The 19,411-nt window shown below is 37.5% G+C and overlaps 1 protein-coding gene across 2 annotated transcripts in view; it reads left to right on the top strand.

Moving 5' to 3' along the window:
* The window catches only part of TTC27 (tetratricopeptide repeat domain 27), a 140,397-nt gene that overhangs the window by 56,874 nt on the left and 64,112 nt on the right, over positions 1–19,411 (top strand). The gene's annotated exons all lie outside the window — the stretch shown is intronic.

The following is a 19,411-nucleotide window of genomic DNA, read 5'->3' as shown; positions in this document are numbered from 1 at the left end:
TAATCTTGCTTGTTCCATAGCATCTGAAAAAAATGAAAGTGGTTGAATTCTTGTTTGCTTGTCCACTTGCAAAGTTGCTGGTCTCTAAGCAACTGAGTTTAATTTTCTCTGATAGTATCATGTCTGTAGTTTGCACTGGAAGTAGAACATTTATCATATCAGCACTCCAAACATTTATTCTGGTCTATATTAAAGATGAAATGTTGAAAAAGTAACAGAATTTTTTTGACTTATTACACAATTTAGGATAGGTTTGATTAGAGTGCCATAGTCCTTGATTGAAGTCTTGAAGTATGTATTTTTTCTTGCCCCCCAAGGTGTCTGAAGTGTGTAAATCTGATACTCCTTGATTCATTTATCATCACTAAAATGTCACTGTTTTGTTATTGGTTGTTTTTTTTTTTTTAAAAAGAAAAAGAGGTGCAGTCAATTCTAGCTATTCTTCTATTCTAGCGGCTTTGGGAAAAATAAGATAAACTTGATAAGAAATAAATCTATCTTACCTTGCTTCTGCATTAATTTCTTCTTCTCTTCCCCCAAAACTAGGGATGAAAAAATGAGATGTCTCCAATGATTTTTCCCCTTTTTTTGATTTTCCTTGGGTCTTTTTAATCCTAAAGTTTTAGGTAGCCAAGCTGCTGGAAGAGCGTTCTAATTGGTATTTTCTTCTGGGGATTATTGATGGTCAATTTAAGATTTTTGTGGGAAAAATGATGTTTGATCAAGTTCTAAGTCTCTAAACCATGGGCTTTTGAAAGGAGATGTAAAGGGAAAAGATTTGGGGTTTTTTACCTATTTTTGAAAAATTTTCAGCAATATATCCATTTACATACTTAGCTGTCCTCATTTGAGTAAACCCCCTTCTGTTCAGCAGTGATCTTGGATATGATTTTGCACAGTGTGCTGCCCTTGTGTAAGTAGGTAGTTAGCTTCAGTATGTGCCATCTATGTTATAAAAGGACGAAAGTTAAGCAGCTCTGATTCTGGTATTTCAACAATATTTCATGTCTTTCATTAAAAGCAGGAAGTTTAAATACTAAAGTGGAATTTCCGAGTGCTGTTGACCAGAAATTAAGATGTTAAGATTAAATTAAGTTGTGAAACATTTAAATACACCTACATGGAGGTTGTACACACATTTATTTCACTTGTATTTACAGAATGCTTGAATTCTAGTACTGATCATGTACAAAACAGTACATTATGCCTAAAGGGAGCGAAAAAGCATGTATTCTTGCCAGCAGACCCCATCACTCAGCTTTTTTTTTCTTCCACAAATACATTTTTACTGGTATAACTTACATACCAATAATCAAAGTGTTATTCTTTATGATTACTTGTAATGTCAAATATGCCAGAAATTTTCATTAGGTAATTTGCATGAAGTGTTTGTGACCCTTATGAAAACTAATTTCCAGTTGTGTGAATACATGGATAGGAAAGGTTCATATTCTGTTTACGAAGGTTAGCTCATTGCATCAGGAAATAGAAACAAGGCAATAATGCCAGCTCGTTTAGTGGACTGTTCATGGAATGTATATCATAAATGAGTCTCATGATTACTATGAGAAAATTCAGACTTTTTTTCTGTGTATAATTTATATGCTTAGCATATATGATAATACGGTGTGGCATAAATACTTTTGACATGTTTGGATTGGCTGCATTAATCATGGCAAGTAGAGCTGTTAGTTATGAAGACTATTCAAATAAATGCCAATAAAACATTTAAAAGCGTCATGTTCTATTTGTTTCAATTTTCAAAAACATTTTGAAAATATTTAAACTATTTAATGTTTTTCTATCTGTGAAGCTGAGATTTGAGGCCTTTTCTGATCTGAAATAAAAATCATGACACTAGATATTAGTTGGTGTATTTGATGTATTTGAGAAGATTTTACTGCCTTGTCTATGTTAATTCTTATCATGTCTTGCATTAATTAAGTTGGAGCTTGGGCTTTTTATCTTGAAAGGCTTCATGTCTTGTGTCAACTAGATATTTTTCTTCGGTGCATTTGTCAGAATATGTTGGCCGACAGATTCTACCATAACTACTATCTAGTCTAGACAAAAGATGAGAGAGAAAATAACTTTTACAGATTTTTGTAAATAGACTGCGAAAGATTTTTCTGTGCTGTAAAATGAGATGTTTGATTACCACACTTGGAGAGGAACAGCATATGCATTTGCATTCCCCCAAATTAGTATCATACCTGGTTTGGTTTTTATCATTGGCTAAAACTAAGTATGTTTTCTTTGCTTTTTAGTTTAATATATGTCAGTGAAACCCTTTCAGTTTTAGAATAAAGGAAGGAAATATGTTTAGAAAATTGTTTTTATTTTGTTTTGAACATCTTGCATGGTTTGAAGCTGCTTAATAGCTTAGTAGTAAGATTCAGAAAGCAAGCAGGTCATTTGATTGCTGGAATAAGGCTATATTTCTCATCCTACAGCTTATTGTGTAAGAACTGCAGTGTGTATATTTATTTGTCTGTATATTATGTATCTTTCCCTTATCTAATAGTAGGCAGACATTTATTTATATGTGTGATGAATCTCTAATAGAGCTGGGAAAATGCGAAGCTTGGAGATTCCTAACTAAAAAGATTGCCCCTTTTGTTTGTCTAAGGAAAATGTTTTGTAGCTTCTTCAGACTAGAAATAAGGAAGAAATTCTTTACTGTGAAGGTGGTGAAACACTGGAACAGGCTGCCCAGAGAGGCGGTAGATGCCCCATCCCTGGAAACATTCAAGGTCAGGTTGGATGGGGCTCTGAGCAACCCGATCCAGTTAAAGATGTCTTTGCTTATGGCAGGGGGGTTGCACTAGATGACCTTTAAAGGTCTCTTCCAACCCAAACTATCCTATGATACTTCATCCAGTTTTCACAGTTATTTTAATAACTGCTGTTGTTTATGTGCATAATACAACTGGACAGGTGCTAGGCTGTTGTGTTTGAATCTTAATCCATTACAGCTCATGCGTTTAACTTCTTTCAAGTCTAAGCACATCCCAGACATTGCCTTTGGTCTCTAATAAATGTATTCAGAGTATAGCTTCTCTACACAACTCTGTCAGATTTAGATACGTTACTCACGTTTGTCCACCAAGACAGGATTTTCTTTCATGGTCCCCAGCAGTCTCTCACTCATTTTTTTCGGTATTAGTCACTTGTGCCTATGTCAACTTCCCTTTTTTGTCTACTCATCCATGCCATATTCCCCTTAACCGTCCTTTGTCAGCTCTTGCCTCCTGTTTATCTGACTTTTATTCTTGCTCTCATCTTCCCTAATTCCTTTCTTTCTCACATATTTCTCACTCTGTTTTTATTCCTTTCCTTCCTCGCTTTTGGTTGCTGCTTAAGGAGTTAGTCGTCTTTCAGGACCACTGTGTCTTCAGTCTCTGAAAGGAAGGTGACTGCAGCTTTGTTTTACTCTTGGAAACTAAACCTTTGCACATAAGGTTTAAAGCCAGGCTGCTGCTTGATCCTATTGCATGTGATGGGAACAGTAGCTCTTTAAAGAGACAGAATACTCTACTGGTGAAGTCAGGAACTGAAAGAAATCAGAAATCAAACATTTTTTAATGGGCATCAAGACTCGTTAGTATGCTCTTTCCTGGGAAAGTGCTGAGACGATCCTAGAACTCTCACTGAAATTGTCATATCCAGACTTTGACCCTAGCCACTTAGCCCACCCAACAGTAATTGAGGCATGCCTCTTGCATTCAACATTTTAGACTTCTTCGTGAACACTGAGTATTGCAATATGTAGACTACTGAGTAGTAGAGACTGTTGTAGGTGGAATTCCTGTGGTGGATGATGGCATTCAAAACAGGGGAAAACCAGGTATGACACACTCCCTGTAGAGTCTTATCTGGCATTGTGTGGATTTTCCTCTGCTGTGCGTCACCATTCTTCTACAGACAGCTGTTCTTACAGACTGAAGATTGTGAAGATGTTTTATAAAATTCTATACTTCGTTCTGACATGGCTTAATAGTAGAGTCAGTGGCAGCCTTACTATAAATCACCGGTTTAGGCATGTAATTCTTCCTGAATTTTTTTTTTGCTGTTGCAGAAAAAAATGCCTTAGCTGATTTTGACAGTTTAACATCATTATAGGATGGGTTCACAAATGGCATTTTTATAATGTAAAAACTGTATACAACTGTTAAAGTATTCTTGTTGTGCCATTGACTGATCTTAAAGGTTTGAAATTATGAAAACATTTAAATTGGTTCTTTTCAATAAGATAATTTTATGCCTTTCACTGAGGATGTGAAGGGAGCTTTTAAGGCTCCATTGTATTGTATAATTTTTATGGTTGTGCTCCAAATCTGTCTGAGAACCAGTATTTTTGTTACCCTGATTCTCTTCCTGCAAGAAGATACTCAGTTAAAGTATTTTAAGGATAATTATTGTAAATGGATATTTGTCCTGAAGTTATCATTGCAAAAGTAAAGATAAAAGTTTCGGTTAGAGTAAGAATCTACGGTGCATCAGATAGCAGCAGTACATAAAGCAGTATTCTTCCAGAGGCTGTTGATAGACCAAATAAACAGGAAGCATCACTGGCAGTCTATGGAAAAAACATAGTGGTGAGCTCGTAAATGCGAGTAGGCAGGCAGAACAGACAAATCCCACCACCAGTTGCGTAAGGGGCAGTTGCATAAGGATGCAGGATCTGTCAGGCCTAAGGGATTTTTCCAGTGGTCCAGAGTGCTGCAAACATTGAGTTTGCCCTGAACGGTTCAAACAAGCAAAGAAGCAGAAAAAAAGAAACAGGAACCTTAATGTGTAGTCTTACCTGAATTTTGCTGACTAAGAAGTACTATTTAAAAAATAATAATAATACATGCTTAGAAAGAGTTGACCAACCTAAAGAAAGTATTGACAAATCATGGTTCTTGTCTGTAGCTACACACAGCAGTACCAGAGACGGAAATATGAAAAGTTGTAATTGCCTTGCAGAGGAATAAATTTTTATCAGCAGAGGATAAGTTAACCTATAGCACTGTCTGTTCCAAAAATGGTCCTTGTCAGAGAAGAGGCAAGGCTAACGGTGGGGTGGAGCAAGCAGGGCAGAGGATTTCAGAGCCTACTGTGGTAGTTTCCAAGGAAATCCGTAGCGGGGGATAGGACATGTTTCTTCTCCCACATGGCCCATCTGAATGGAACAAGTTAGAAAATATTCTCCATTGGCACTGATTTTCTCTCTTTCACCCTTTTTTCAGTCATTTGCTTTGTTTATCTGAGGCTTGCTTTGTTTGTCCTCAGACAGCATGTACCATTGCATATAGTCCTGAAACTATCTATCTTTAAAATATGATATTTAGCCATTCTCAAACCAAATTCACTGTTTTACTACCTGTGCAGAGAGCAATTTCTTTAATGTGCTTTTCTGTTTTTCAGGATATTATCAAAAGAGCACATGATGTGTTTAGAACCTTGGCATAGACAGTGAAATTCCTGAGGCTGAGCAGTTAAAACGAGAAATTCACTGTTGTTTAATACCTAGGGAAATCCTTATCATTGGTACCAAAGCATTAAAGTCTAGTCTTTTGAATCCAAAAACCTGATTTATTGCTGTTGAGATTGGGCCTTAGGAAATAAATGCAGTACTGTGATGTGGTGTGGAAGTCTGTACTTATGCTGTTTCAGGAGTAAGTCCAAACCACAGACCTGAAAAAAGACAATGCTACTACAGTCAAATTTGGCTGAAGTTGTTTTCAGCATAACACAGAAAAAGTGATATGTTTGGCGCAACAGAGCGAGTGTCAGTAATATGGCTGGACTCCATTCTGAGTGAAAATAGGAGCCATATCTTATGTGGTTTACCCTGCGCTAGTCATTGAAAGCAGATTCCTTTAAATAAAACAGTATCTTCTTTCTTCATGACATTTCCTTTTCTTCTCTAATTTCTTCCTTCTCCTAAAAATAATTAGTTGAGAACCTCCGAGGAAAACTTACTTCTGAACTTAAATAGTCTCTCAAAGGGAAAAGAAAAGACAAACCAAAATACAACCCAAAAACCAGCTTAAGCAACAGCATGAAAAATTATTCTTTTTTTTAACTCTTACAAGAGGATACAATATGTATACCACTCTAGTACCATCGCAGATCGTTAAGCTCTTAGAAACTTGTAAATATCAGCCCACCGGTGCCTGTTAACGTGGAAGAAAATTTAAGCAATTTCAGACATCCAGGATAGATCTGCAGTTTGGATGTACAAATACAACTGAACAAATAATCTGACACTCAGATAATACCTTTGTACTATTATTAGAAGGTAGAAAATCTTAAGGGGAAAAAAGCATTAAAACATTTTCCTAGCAGAATGTGATTTGAGTTTATTTTTCCAGTGTGTCTAAAATTACTTAGAATTGTGATTTTTGTTCCTTCTTTAGATCTCTCTGAACATTACATACCTGCATGCATACAAGTTAAATAACAGACTGCATTATGCAGAATCAAAGAATCATGTTTATAGCTCACTATGTCTACCTACTTTTTGTTTTATTTTTTTTTCATGCAAGCTAACGTGAGCTTGCCTTTCTGTGTTTCTGTTATATTTAAATCCATACAAAGCTTTCTGTGAGTCTTTTGTTTCTGCTGAAAATTCTTTAGTAAGCATAAATCTTTGTACTCCTTTCACGTATCTTTTTCTGTGGAACATATGAGGCTTCCCTTGCAAGAGAATGTTTCTCTAGTGCTCATTTTCTTTGACCTTTTTCTCTGTGAGGTGTATAATGTAGGGGACACTGGGCCACCATTTCAGTTTTATCTGCAGAGCTACATTCACAGCTAGCTGGAAAGACAGTCATCACGTGCTTGTGTTTCTTCTATTTCTGACTAGAGATCAGATTCCAGTATACCTATGTCCGCATCAAATTACTCTCTTTAATTTAATTTTCTTAATACAGACAATATTTGTGTGTTTCTGAGTCACAAGGTTATGGAGCGAGACAGGAGGTTTTCCAAGAAAAACCATAGAAACATCCAACTTAAGAGAAAGCTCAGGAAATTCTTGGTGTGTATTCAGAAGACATAAAGACTATAGCAGGAAGAAGAAACAACAGATATGGACTGAGCTTTGGACATGAACAAGTTCTAACAAGTGCTTAACCATTTCCCTGTACGCTACTGAAAAGTGTACTTGGGGAGAGGGAGAGAGAGGTGTTTTGATTGATGTTCTTTCTGTGTGTGAGGAAGTGTACATGGAAGCAGAAGGAGGGAAAAAGAGAGATGCAGCCTTTTACAGAACAACATATTTATACCTTTTAGTAAAAGCAGCAGATGTAGACCTTTCGTATGTTTCTTTTCACTCCCTGCCCTTCAAAAATAAAATAAAATTCACTGCAGAGGAGAGCTGGCCTAGGGATGACTTCAGGTTTCAAATGAGACCGTCATGGAGAATGGAAAGGGAAGGTCTCCTAACTAATGATACTTACAAGAACCAAGACCAGAGGTAAGGCAGCCTCATTTAGCTGAATATTACCTATTTTGCCTTTGCTAGAGAACAGAGGATGAACAAACAAGCTGTGAAGTCTGAGGATATTTTCTTTTGGGAAGTCATCCTTTTTCCCCATCAGGACTTCTAGCCATATTGTCAGCTGAGTATGCTGAGTCTGCGTATTGACTGAACAAAGGAAAAGGATGCTGGGGAATATGGAGTAATGTTACTCTATTGCTGAGAAGCAGCTGTGTTGGGTTTTTTTCAACAAAGAATGCTTTCTTTTAAGGGTAGGTAGAAGAGGTAGCTGAAGAAAGATGCTGAAGCATCTTGATCTTTCTAATGAGCATAGTAACACAGTGTCTTTGAGCAGATAACAGGTTATAATCTTCGCAGTATTTTGGCATGGTTGAACTTTTGAAAGTAGCAGATGCATTTCTTTTGCAAAAAATTCACTCATGATTCAGTTTTCAGTATTCCTTTCCAATGTCTTCAGTGAAAAGAGACAATATGTAGTCCTTTTAATGCAAATTATTCTTGACTTTGGCTGGCTTTTGTAGTGCCATCTACAGAAATATGACTAATTGTGTTACTTTAGTGGAAATTAAGAGGAGTTGTACACAATAGGGAGTTTTGTTCTTTTTAAAGAGACAGTTCGCTTTAGTAATGGAACTTCTGATTCATATTCCCTTACATCTATTGCTAGCATACCAGCTAGTATAATACTGAAACTGGTTAAATCTGTGCAAACACATGTTTCTCAACTTGGTCCTTGCCTTGATTTAAAAACTGTAGCAGGATGTGAGGTACACCTTAGGTTTTTTTCACTTTCAAATCTGTGGTCTATAGAGAAAGGCTGGTTTAGAGCATCTCTTTTCCACCACCGAGATGAAACAGTCATTCCAGAGGTGTCTGTAGCCCTGTGACAAACTCAAGGGAACCAAATGAGACTTGAGACTGGAAGATATAATAAAATTATTGAGGACCTGTCTAGGGGATTCATTGGCAATAAACACCTCAGTTGGGCATCTAACTGATGTGCATAAGCTAGGAACCTAGTTTCCTTCATAAAGTCAATGGAGAGTAAGAGGCTTTCTCAGGGAACCCCTAAGGTTGTTGCTTGTTCAAAATGGGTTTTTTTAGGGAGCATTCCTGTCATCGCTGCCTGTTTAAAAAGACCCAGGGGGACTAAACTCCAAGCTTTCCTGCCTGATTTTTTATTCCTTGAAGTCCTAGGTACTACAGAAATGGCACAAAAGCCAGCACAATTTGCAAGCTGACCTAGCATAAATAGTTGCCCAGAAGCTGTTCTTTGCAAGGTAGATATCAGAAAGAGTAAGTGTTACTGCTTAAAACCAGAGCCATGGAGGGAAATATATTTAGAGTGATAAGCAGGATGGAATAAGAGGATTCCTTTGGGTGGATGTTATCAAGAGCTACCCATTTGCTCCAGAAAACTTTTTGAGTGGGGTGAAAAAAAGCTGTGGACAATACAGTTAAAGTAAAATGACATTAGCCTTCTTGTGTGCACTAGTGGAGTATTTTGTAAGTCTTGTGAGAAGAAAATTTATTCCAGTCTTCCCTTCTAACTTTTGAATTGATTAAGCCAGCTACCGAGTAACTCTTGTATTGTATTTAATGGGCCTTCCATTGTGATAAATTCCAGATATGATAAATTCCGGAGAGTCAGTCACTTGCAAACTGAGATTAAATGAAATATTTAAGAACTTTAAATTGCATTTAGGTAATTGCAATGTAATTGCTGCTGTATTGAGTCTAGCATTCATTTCTAAATCAGTCTAGTATAGTCTAAATAATTAACTGTTTAACTAAGAAATTTTTAACATCTTTGCATACATTTTGCTTTATAAAATGCAGACAGACAAAAAGGAAACTTGTAACAACTCTTCATAGCTGCAGATGGGGAAAAAATGAACTGTCCATTGTGTGTGTGTACATATATTTCATCTTAAAACTCTCAGAATTAATATTTTATCTCAAATGCATTCAATTATCTGAGAATGTGAAATCATAGATGTGAAAGAATATCATTCAAACAAACACACTGAAGTATATAAAAATGAAAAAAAATCAGATAGTGTCTTGTTTTAGCAGTCAAATTCAACAAAAGGTACTCTGTATTTACAATGACGTAATGTTACAACTTGAGTGCTGAGGCTACCAGACAAGACTAGACAAAGTGAATTTTAAAAATACCATTCTAATTAAACTAGTCCCTCGATGCAGATCAGTGATGGTGTTTTGGCCTTGCTTTTGACTTTTTAACACCGAGAGGTATTTATAACGGCTGCGGCTAAGAGCTTTAAGCCCAGCTCTGCTCATGATCAGTGAACACCTGTTGCGGTGAAAAGCTATTTTAGTTGTACAGTCCCAGGATTAGTTTTATAGACCAAAATAAACCCTTGTCATACAGTTGAGTGAATAGCTTTAGACTTTGGAAAAAATATGCTGAATGTGTGGTCTAAACTTACTGAAATATATATGGAATATTAAAGCAGTACTGGAAAACGGCACTGTGCACATGCTGATGTCTTGGCCAGGGCAGGAAAGTAAATCTTCTTCTCTGTCACTTTAATACTTTCAGGATTTCTGCCTGTCTCTGGTTTACCTAACTGACAGTCAGACAGAACTCGTTTAAAAAGAAGATAGCATTTAAATCATGATAATTTGAAGAGACCTTAAAAAAAATCACAAGTGATCATATGATTAAGTCTGTAACATGCTATCTTGATGCAACAACTCATTAAAATCAAAAAAAAGACCTAATAGAATCATAGAATGTCCTGAGTTGGAAGTGACCCACAAGGATCATCAAGTCCAACTCCTGTCCCAGCCTAGGACAAGCCCAGAATCCACACCATGTGTCTGAGGGCACTGTTCAAATGTTTCTTGAATGCTGTCAGGCTTGGCACCATGACTTCTTCCCTGGGGAGCCTGTTCCAGTGCTCCACCACCTTCTGGCTGAAGAACCTTTTCCTAATACCCAGGAATATATAAGGGAAAATACGGAATTTCTGCTAATGCATGTCATACAGGCTCAAGCATTACATAATTTTTTGTTTCCTTGTTACAGTACAAAGGTCTTGGCTTAATACTCTAAAGGTGCCATGTAGAATTTATATTAGATACTGTTAGGCAAGAAAAGAAAAAAAGAGCAATCTCCTAAGTCTCTTGGCTAGTCCGTGCTAGGAACAAGATTTACTGGATAAATTACAGACTATCTTTTCTTCTCTGCCTTTCTGCCTGCTAGCCTCTAAATATATCCACTGTCATAAGATTTATGGAAGCCTTGCATTCTCAAGCTATGAAAATACTATTTTCCTTGTTTGCATCCGTTATCTTGATCGTGTTGCTCTCTAAGGATACAATTACGCCAAACAGGATTAGAATTTTTCAAGTTGTAGCAAGAACCATCTGGAGTGAAATCCTAATGTAATTTTTTTCTCGTTGGGCCTTAGAAAATATGAAGGTGTTCATAGCTAATAAAATGTGACTGGAGAATATACAGCCTTACATCTTCTAATTGCTTGTGCCTAAAGCAATCCTAATGTTTCTGTAGATTAACAGTTTATTTATCTGAAGATTTGCTATCTTGAACAGATGCCCAAAATTTGTTTTTTCAGATTAGTAGATCTTATTCAACTATTGACACATGCAATCAAATATTTCTTGTCGATAATATGTAGGAAGGTGAGAAATTTATAGGTGCTCTAATTAGTACCCTGATTCGTGGTGTGAATTCCAAAATTATTATTTGGGAATGTTGTCTGCAGTGCCAGTGGTTATAGATGACAGAAGCTGCAGTGAGAAGATGGTTTGAAATAATTTTCTCCAGCATCCTATTTGTTTGTTCCCAAGTTAACCACTGTTGTTTGTTCAGAACTATCATGTAGTCATGACGTTTTATATAAATTGAGGATTGTACTGCGGAATCCGTTAGTATAACTTCTCATGTACAAGCAGTGGAGTCAGTAGGTTTGAGTTTGGCATATTGTGTTTTGTTGCCACCTTTTTCAATTGTCCAAGAAGAATTCTTATTTTTTATGTCAGGTTGTGTTTGAATTTTGAACCTAAGGTCAAGTCGTCATGCATTAGGGTGATACTCTCAGAGAGTATATTCCTATATACTTAATATATTATATATATTAAGTATATAGGAATGGGCGTTGTTTCCATCTGAACTTCAGATTATTCAATTTCAATAAACTAATGGTTTACGAACAGACAGGAGGAGCTCCCCTGTTAGTAAGAAAAAAACATAACCTCTCCAAAATAATAGTATTCAGTCTTTGTCTGGGATGAATTAGATGGGGATTTACAGGTATGCGTTTTAAGAGTTCATTTTAATGCAACTATATAATAATATATATAGAGATTTAAATACAGTAATTCTATATTGTTGAGTATAACAATACGAATGATATGTCGTGATAGAGAGGTATTGTGTATAATACCATGATGGGAAATAAAAGAGGAAAAAACTTGGAGTAGCATTGAACTGAGGACAATGGTGGATCAAAGACAAAAACTTGTTTATTCCAGTTCTTATTCAACGTTCTGTAATTCTATGTGCATTTTTAAGTTTATTAGCAGCTTCATCTCTGAGAATACAGAGCATGTGTACTGTGATAATTATGAAATACAAACTTTTAATTTAAATATAGATAAAAGGAGATAGCAGTTCCTTTAGGTGGTTGCTGAGCAACTTTTTTGCATTAAAATATTTATATTCACCAGAAGAACAGCATTCTGTGCTTAAAAACAATCCTTTGACATCTATATTTAAATCAGCTTAAACATCAAATACTTCCTGTCCAGTTAACTGTGTAGCTTACCTTTTACCTATTTAGAAAACAGTAATGTATTTTAGTTGCGTGTTTATTCTATTTTGAGGTTTTGTGTATGTGCATAATTATTGTGGTTTCCCCTTAATTTCTGGTCACTGAAGGATTAGGAAACTGTTGAGTGTTGTGGTAAGAATAAAAACACTACCAGGAGGAATTTAAGGTCTGTGAAACCTCAGTGTTACATGTTCACATGTGATGATATATAATCAGATCCTCTTTTGATTCTTATTTATTTTTAAATCTTTAGGAAGGGCACGTACACCAGTATTAGTTTGTATGCTGGATTTGAACAGAGAAGCTACTTGCTCTGTTTCAGCAAATAGGAAATTTTTGCATGTTTGTACACCAAGCAGAAAAGCAGAAAGTGGGCGTATTATCTGTCTTGTTTTGTCGCAAGCCATGGTTCTACTGCTTAATTGTAACTAGAAATCTAGTCTTTTTCTTTTCCTCGTGATATTTATGCTTTTCAGTACAACACAAAAAAATGCACTGCACTGGTATTGGAAACCACTTAGTCACAAATGTCCTTTATTTTACCTTATAGAGTTCTAACAGAATTACTGTTTAAAGTTACAAATCCCATTTCAACCAGGTGCTCCCAGTACTACTGGAAATCATCTGTGTTCAAGCTCAATTGATAGAGGACTTGATATTCTAAGAACATTTCTCAAAACTTGTATTCTTTTGCTTCTCTCTGGACCTTGGCTTGCCTTAATCTTTCTTAGGTCATTAGAAATAGTTCTGTAAAGTTCATCTAACTACTTCCCAGGGCAAAGTTTCCTGTGCATACTTTTTTCAGAATTGCAAGGAGTATCTTTTATAAGATACAATTCTTGTTGAAAATATGTAGATTAAGTTTAAAGAAACTTTTCCACAATAATGTGGCATCTTTCAGGTTTTTCCATAAGTCAGTTGTTTTTAATTCTATTTCACGTTACCTTTTTGTCACCAGCTAGGAGAAACTTCAAAAAAAAAATCAAATTAAACAGGTGGCATTTGAACATGACTCTTTTTAGTAAAACTTGCTTTATTTAGTGTCAGATTATTTGGATGAGACTGTGGAAAACGAAATTAAATTCTCCCTAATCTCATACTAATTTTCTTCTCTTGTTTCTTAGGATCAAATTCCGTAGAACTTTTTATGTCAAAGAATCCTTTGCTGTATGCTTAAGAACAAGTTGAGCACTTGTAAGGTAGCTTTCAGTGATAGTCCTTCACCAGAGATTAACAGATATGTCTGCAAAGCAACTGCAAGAAGCAAGAATTTTGCCTGTTCATGCCTCAGTCATATGCCTCCAACTAGTTTTTTTAATGTACTCACCTGACTACTGTGCACAATATAGAATGTTGAAAATAAGCCACAGTGTTATTTCATGTTACAGAGAAGCATAGAATGAGTTATAAGGTTGTCATTTTGCCTTTGGTTGTATTGAAGAAATAAGGTTTTTATGTTAACTATCTGAATGAATTCATTAAAGTCATCATATCATGATATACTTGGTTATATGAAGCAAGACTAATGATAAACAGACATGAATTAATCCATGTAGGTAATTTGGAAAACTTAATTGTGTGTGGCTTTTTGGAAAAGCAAACAACAAAGCTGCTGAAGTATGTTAACTGAAATGGGTAATGAAAAGAAACTAGAAAAGAATTTTTTTTCTTTTCATTTTTTCTAAATCCCTCCCGGTGTTTTCTGTTTGTTTGTAACCACTCTCTGTTATCTACCGGCAGTCCTGGTTGACTGGAGAAGTTCCAGCTGACTGGAAATTAGCAAATGTAACGCCCATCTACAAGAAGGGCCGGAAGGATGATCCAGGGAACTATAGGCCTGTCAGCCTGACCTCGGTGCCAGGCAAGGTGATGGAACAGATCATCCTGAGTGCCATTACACAACACATGCGGGACAATCGGGGTATCGGGGCCAGCCAACATGGATTCATGAAAGGCAGGTCCTGCTTGACCACCCTGGTCTCCTTCTATGACCAAGTGACCCGCTTAGTAGATGAGGGCAGGGCTGTGGATGTAGTCTATCTAGACTTCAGTAAGGCATTCGACACTGTCTCCCACAGCATCCTCCTAGACAAACTGGCTGCTTGGAGCTTGGATGGGTGGACTTTTCAATGGGTTAAAAACTGGCTGGATGGCCGAGCCCAGAGAGTGGTGGTGAATGGGGCAAAGTCCAAGTGGCGGCCGGTCACTAGCGGTGTTCCCCAGGGCTCAGTTCTGGGGCCGGTGCTGTTCAATATCTTTATAGATGATCTAGACATAGGGATTGAGTGCACCCTCAGCAAATTTGCAGATGACACCAAGCTGGGTGGCAGTGTTGATCTGGTGGAGGGTAGGAAGTCCCTACAGAGGGATCTGGACAGGTTAGATAGATGGGCCGAGAGCAACGGCATGAGGTTCAACAAGAACAAGTGCCGGGTCTTACACTTTGGCCACAACAACCCCATGCAGCGCTACAGGCTGGGGGAAGAGTGGTTAGAAAGCGGCCCGGCGGAAAGAGACCTGGGGGTGCTGATCGACAGGTGGCTAAACATGAGCCAGCAGTGTGCCCAGGTGGCCAAGAAGGCCAATGGCATCCTGGCCTCTATTAGGAATAGTGTAGCCAGCCGGTCTAGGGAAGTGATCGTCCCTCTGTACTCGGCACTGGTGAGGCCGCACCTTGAATACTGTGTCCGGTTCTGGGCCTCGCACTTCAAGAAAGATGTTGAGGTGTTGGAGCGAGTCCAGAGGAGGGCGACCAAGCTGGTGAAGGGTCTGGAGGGTCTGACCTACGAAGAACGGCTGAGGGAGCTGGGGTTGTTTAGCCTGGAGAAGAGGAGGCTCCGAGGTGACCTTATTGCAGTCTACAACTACCTGAAGGGAGGTTGTAGTGAAGTGGGAGTTGGCCTCTTCTCCCGGGCAACTAGCGATAGGACAAGAGGACATAGCCTCAAGCTTCGCCAGGGGAGGTTCAGGTTGGACATCAGGAAGAATTTCTTTTCAGAAAGGGTTATTAGACATTGGAAGGGGCTGCCCAGGGAGGTGGTGGAGTCGTCATCTCTGGATGTGTTTAAGAAAAGACTGACCATGGCACTTAGTGCCATGGTCTAGTTGACAGGGTGGTGTCAGGGCAACGGTTGGACTCGATGATCCCAGAGGTCTCTTCCAACCTGGTTGATTCTGTGATTCTGTAACTTAAAACATGTTAGCAAATACCTGAGTGAATCTAAACTAAGGGTCATTTCTTTGGAGGGGGTGACAGAGGAACAGAGCAATCCTCAGGGTGCCTCATGCCTGTGCCTTCAAGTAAGTCATTTCACCACATCCTGGCAATTTGGCCAATAAGCAGAATATTTTTGGTTCAGCGTTGGACTGATGTGCCAACTCTTGGGAATTCCACAACTGGTTGCACTTTAAAGTGCTCAGAGTTTGAAAGTCCACTTTCAAATGATAGCTCCATCATAGCAATCATAGTAGTTTGCTAGGCTACTGATAGTTTATCAGTGAGCAAAGTACAAGAATAAAAGAATGGGCTTAAGTTATAATAAGGAAAAATCAGAAAATATTCCAATTATTTAGAACTGCAGTTAACAAGGGTCATCTTTACCTGTTCCAGCTTGTCTAACATGTCTAATAAGCCCATGGAAGCTCTTCCCAACTTTGATGTCAGAAAGAATGCCTATAGGAACTCCTACTTTTTTAAATAGCAGATGGAGTAATGCAGAAGAGTTGCTCTGAACAACCTATACCTTTTATAAGTCATGACTGACTGATACAGTCTTATTCATCTGCCCTTCAGAAAACTTTATTTTGGTTTAGATTGTTGGTTGGACATCTTATAGTACTGTGTAACGCTCCTCTGTGTGTCCCAGCTTTCTCAGGGTTCTTTGGTTAACTTTTCTGTTTTATCTTGAATATGTTACATTCTTGATTTTTAAGCTGCAGGCTGCTTTCTCTGTGTGTAGTTTCCTGAAAACCGAACATTGTAACTTCATAAATAATATACAGATACATTTGTATTTATGTGTACTTATGGAATACCAATGGCTCAAACTTCCTTGAAGATTCTTGCAAGCTTGTTCTGAATTTTGTGTAGACATTGCACATTGTGCAACTGTTCTTTCTCTGTTTCTCTAACAGAAAGTTTTTAGAGTGATCAGGGAGTGCATCACACTTAGGTTAAATTCTGAATAATGATGAGGCCGAATCATTCATTAATGGTACCTGAGAGTTAACCTGGGTTTGGCAGAACTCATGTGGCTGGATTTGATCTGGGCATCGTTAGTAATGTGCACCTATGTTACAATTCAGGTATTACTTGCCATTTTGTTCTTACATAGTACTGGGGATATTATAAAGGTATTGTACAATAGCGGACTACTTTGTTATTAAGACTTTGAGGATTCATTCCAATGTCGTATATGTATGATATATTGAATGAAATATTCTGTTTTGTGTAATACATTGGTAATCTCCTTTTTACATTTCGATATGATGGGAGAGGACGATATGAAGTGTTCTTGTTTGTAGGAAAAAATGTGGGGAAGAATTGGAGAAATGAGTTTTCCCATGTGAAAACATTCCATTCAGTCCAGAAAATGTTGCATAACCTTATTTTATTTCCTTTCTTCTCACCCCATCTAATATTCCTGTTTTTCTTTATTTTATTGTTCTTTCCCTAAAGTAAGAACAAAGATGACTTTTTTTAGATTCTCAATAGTGGTTTTGTTTTAGAATTATTTTGTTAATTTTCTTAGCTGCGTTTGGTACAGTACAATAAACTTGACAAAACTTGCATGATCTTGATTTAGTTTGTTGGGTTTTTTTTTCCAGATGTTTTATTTTAACTTATAGTCTCATTAATAGAGTCTAGATTTAGCTTCAGGTGAAAATATAAAGTTTGGGGACTTACAAGAAAATACTTATTATCTGGAATATGTGGAGATTTTGGGTAGAAGATTAAAGCTTGCTTAATAGTTATGGATACATGTTCTGAAATTATTCTGTACAGCCCTTGAGTATAAACATTTGTGCCCTTTATACATGTATTATTTTGTATCTGTGGTGCTTTAAACATTACAATTAGGCAATGAAAAGGTGAGCATTTGAGTTCTGGCACAAGACTGAGCTCAGTACAAGCATAAAATTACAAGTATTTCTTAACTGAAAAACAGGCCTGCTTCTCACTGGCCTGTGCAGTTGCAGTGCTTTTTTTGTATCAATAAAACTGTTAGAGAATTTAGATTTTCCTTCTGTAATTGTGCAGCAGGTATACCTTACATTTTGTTTTATGAATACCTTTAAAAAGCAGGATTGTTATTCAAGATAAGACTGTCGTTACTCCTGCAGAGGAGTGAAACGTAGTTGTCTCCACCTCTCTTTCACCCGGTTTCTCTTCGCTTCTCCTCCCTCCCCATATGACTTTATACACACCTCATACAGCATGATTGCTTAAATCACTGCCTAGACAGTGGTGTAGGAGGTATACGGAGAGGCAGAGGAGAGGCTTTCCTGAGCTGCTGGTTCTCTTGCAGAGCTGGATGGTGTATACACAGAGGCTTTGAGCTGTGCCCTGCTCGTGCCAGTTGCTAAGTTGAAGCAGAGAGAGGGGACAAGTACTGTGCTGCCGGACAAGGGCTGTAATTTGACCTGAAAATATCTTTAGGAGCATTATTAGTCAAGCCCTTTAGTTTTCACTGTTCTTTTCAGAGATGATGTGTTAATTTGAAAAATAAATAATAGTATCTACCACCATGTAGCAGAGAAAAAATTCCCTTTAAGTAAAAAATAAAATAATATGACAGAATACCAATAGTGGAGAAAAAGAGAGAAAGGGTAACCTTTCTCAGAAGAAAAGACTTTAAGCTAAAATAAACATTGTTCAAGTGTTTGCCCTGACAATCCCTTAAGATTTTTTTTTAGGAGCCACCTGGAATGGCCACCGAAGAATAAATTCAGAAACCAGTGTCCTCTGTTAGGAATGCCTTACTTGTGTCCTGCAGTGGAGGGTTTGTCTTAGGACCAAACAAGAATAGGTAGTAGACTGAACTTCCCATGATGAGACAGCAGAGAGAAGAGCTCTCAAAACTAGGATTTGGACTAGTTAACAGATTTACTGACCATAATTAATTTGTAAAAAGGCACTTCAAAGTATACAGAATATAGAACGTTGTGGTTGCATTCCCCTAATGCTTCCAGGTCCTCAGCACGTACAGGACAGTATAGAAGCCTTTGGGTACTTCTTAATGTAATACTGAGTAGAACTCATGAAAGAATCCATGCAGAGATTGTTGGTCACAAGAGGGAGGATCAGCTGATGTTGAAGTGTTTGGTGGCTGTACATGCATTCGTACTGCTTTCATTTATGCTTTCATTTGCTGTCGCCTCTCTTCCCATTGTAGTTTTGCTTGGAGAGAATTTCTTTTAGCTTGTTTCTTTCTGCTTCCTTTCCTGTGGAAACACTAGGGAAAAGAAAAACAGATAGATTACAATATGACAGGAATTTGTCAGGCATTTCACGCAAACCACCAGCAAAGTAGACTTTTTAATGCTTTGGGAGATCTTGAGAGGAAAAGAATAAAATGACTGGAGCTTCTTCTGCCGTCTACAAATATCTATAGACAGAGTTCTTTTCTCAGAGAAGCTGGGTCATATTTGTAGTGTCAATAAAATCAGCAAGGAAGTTTTCCTGCTGTCTCCCTTCTCAAAGTGAATATCTAACAAAAAATGGTATACTGTGTCTGAAACCATACTGGGAAGAATCCATGTGGTCTGTACAGCATTAAGGGATATCAAAGTTGCATTGGCTACATGTCTCCTACTGGGCTTTCCTAAAAATCAGTGGTTGGAAACTGGCAACAAGTTCCTGGCATCAGGGCAGGGCGTTCCAAGTGATAACCTACCATGTCTTTAGGAAAGCTTTTTACCTAGATTATTCCATATTCCCTATTCATCTACCACACATCAAAAATTCTTCCTGTTATTCTCAAGTCATGGCAAATTCTAAATTAATTCATAGTCTTGAGATTCTTAGCAATTTCAGCCTATTTAATGTGGAGGTGCTGTTAATGCAGGCATCGGAGCACCTCACATATGAGGAGAG

This window comes from Nyctibius grandis, chromosome 1 (assembly GCF_013368605.1).
Source record: "Nyctibius grandis isolate bNycGra1 chromosome 1, bNycGra1.pri, whole genome shotgun sequence".
NCBI classification, from domain to species: domain Eukaryota; kingdom Metazoa; phylum Chordata; class Aves; order Nyctibiiformes; family Nyctibiidae; genus Nyctibius; species Nyctibius grandis.
This window is presented reverse-complemented; position numbering and strand designations above follow the sequence as displayed.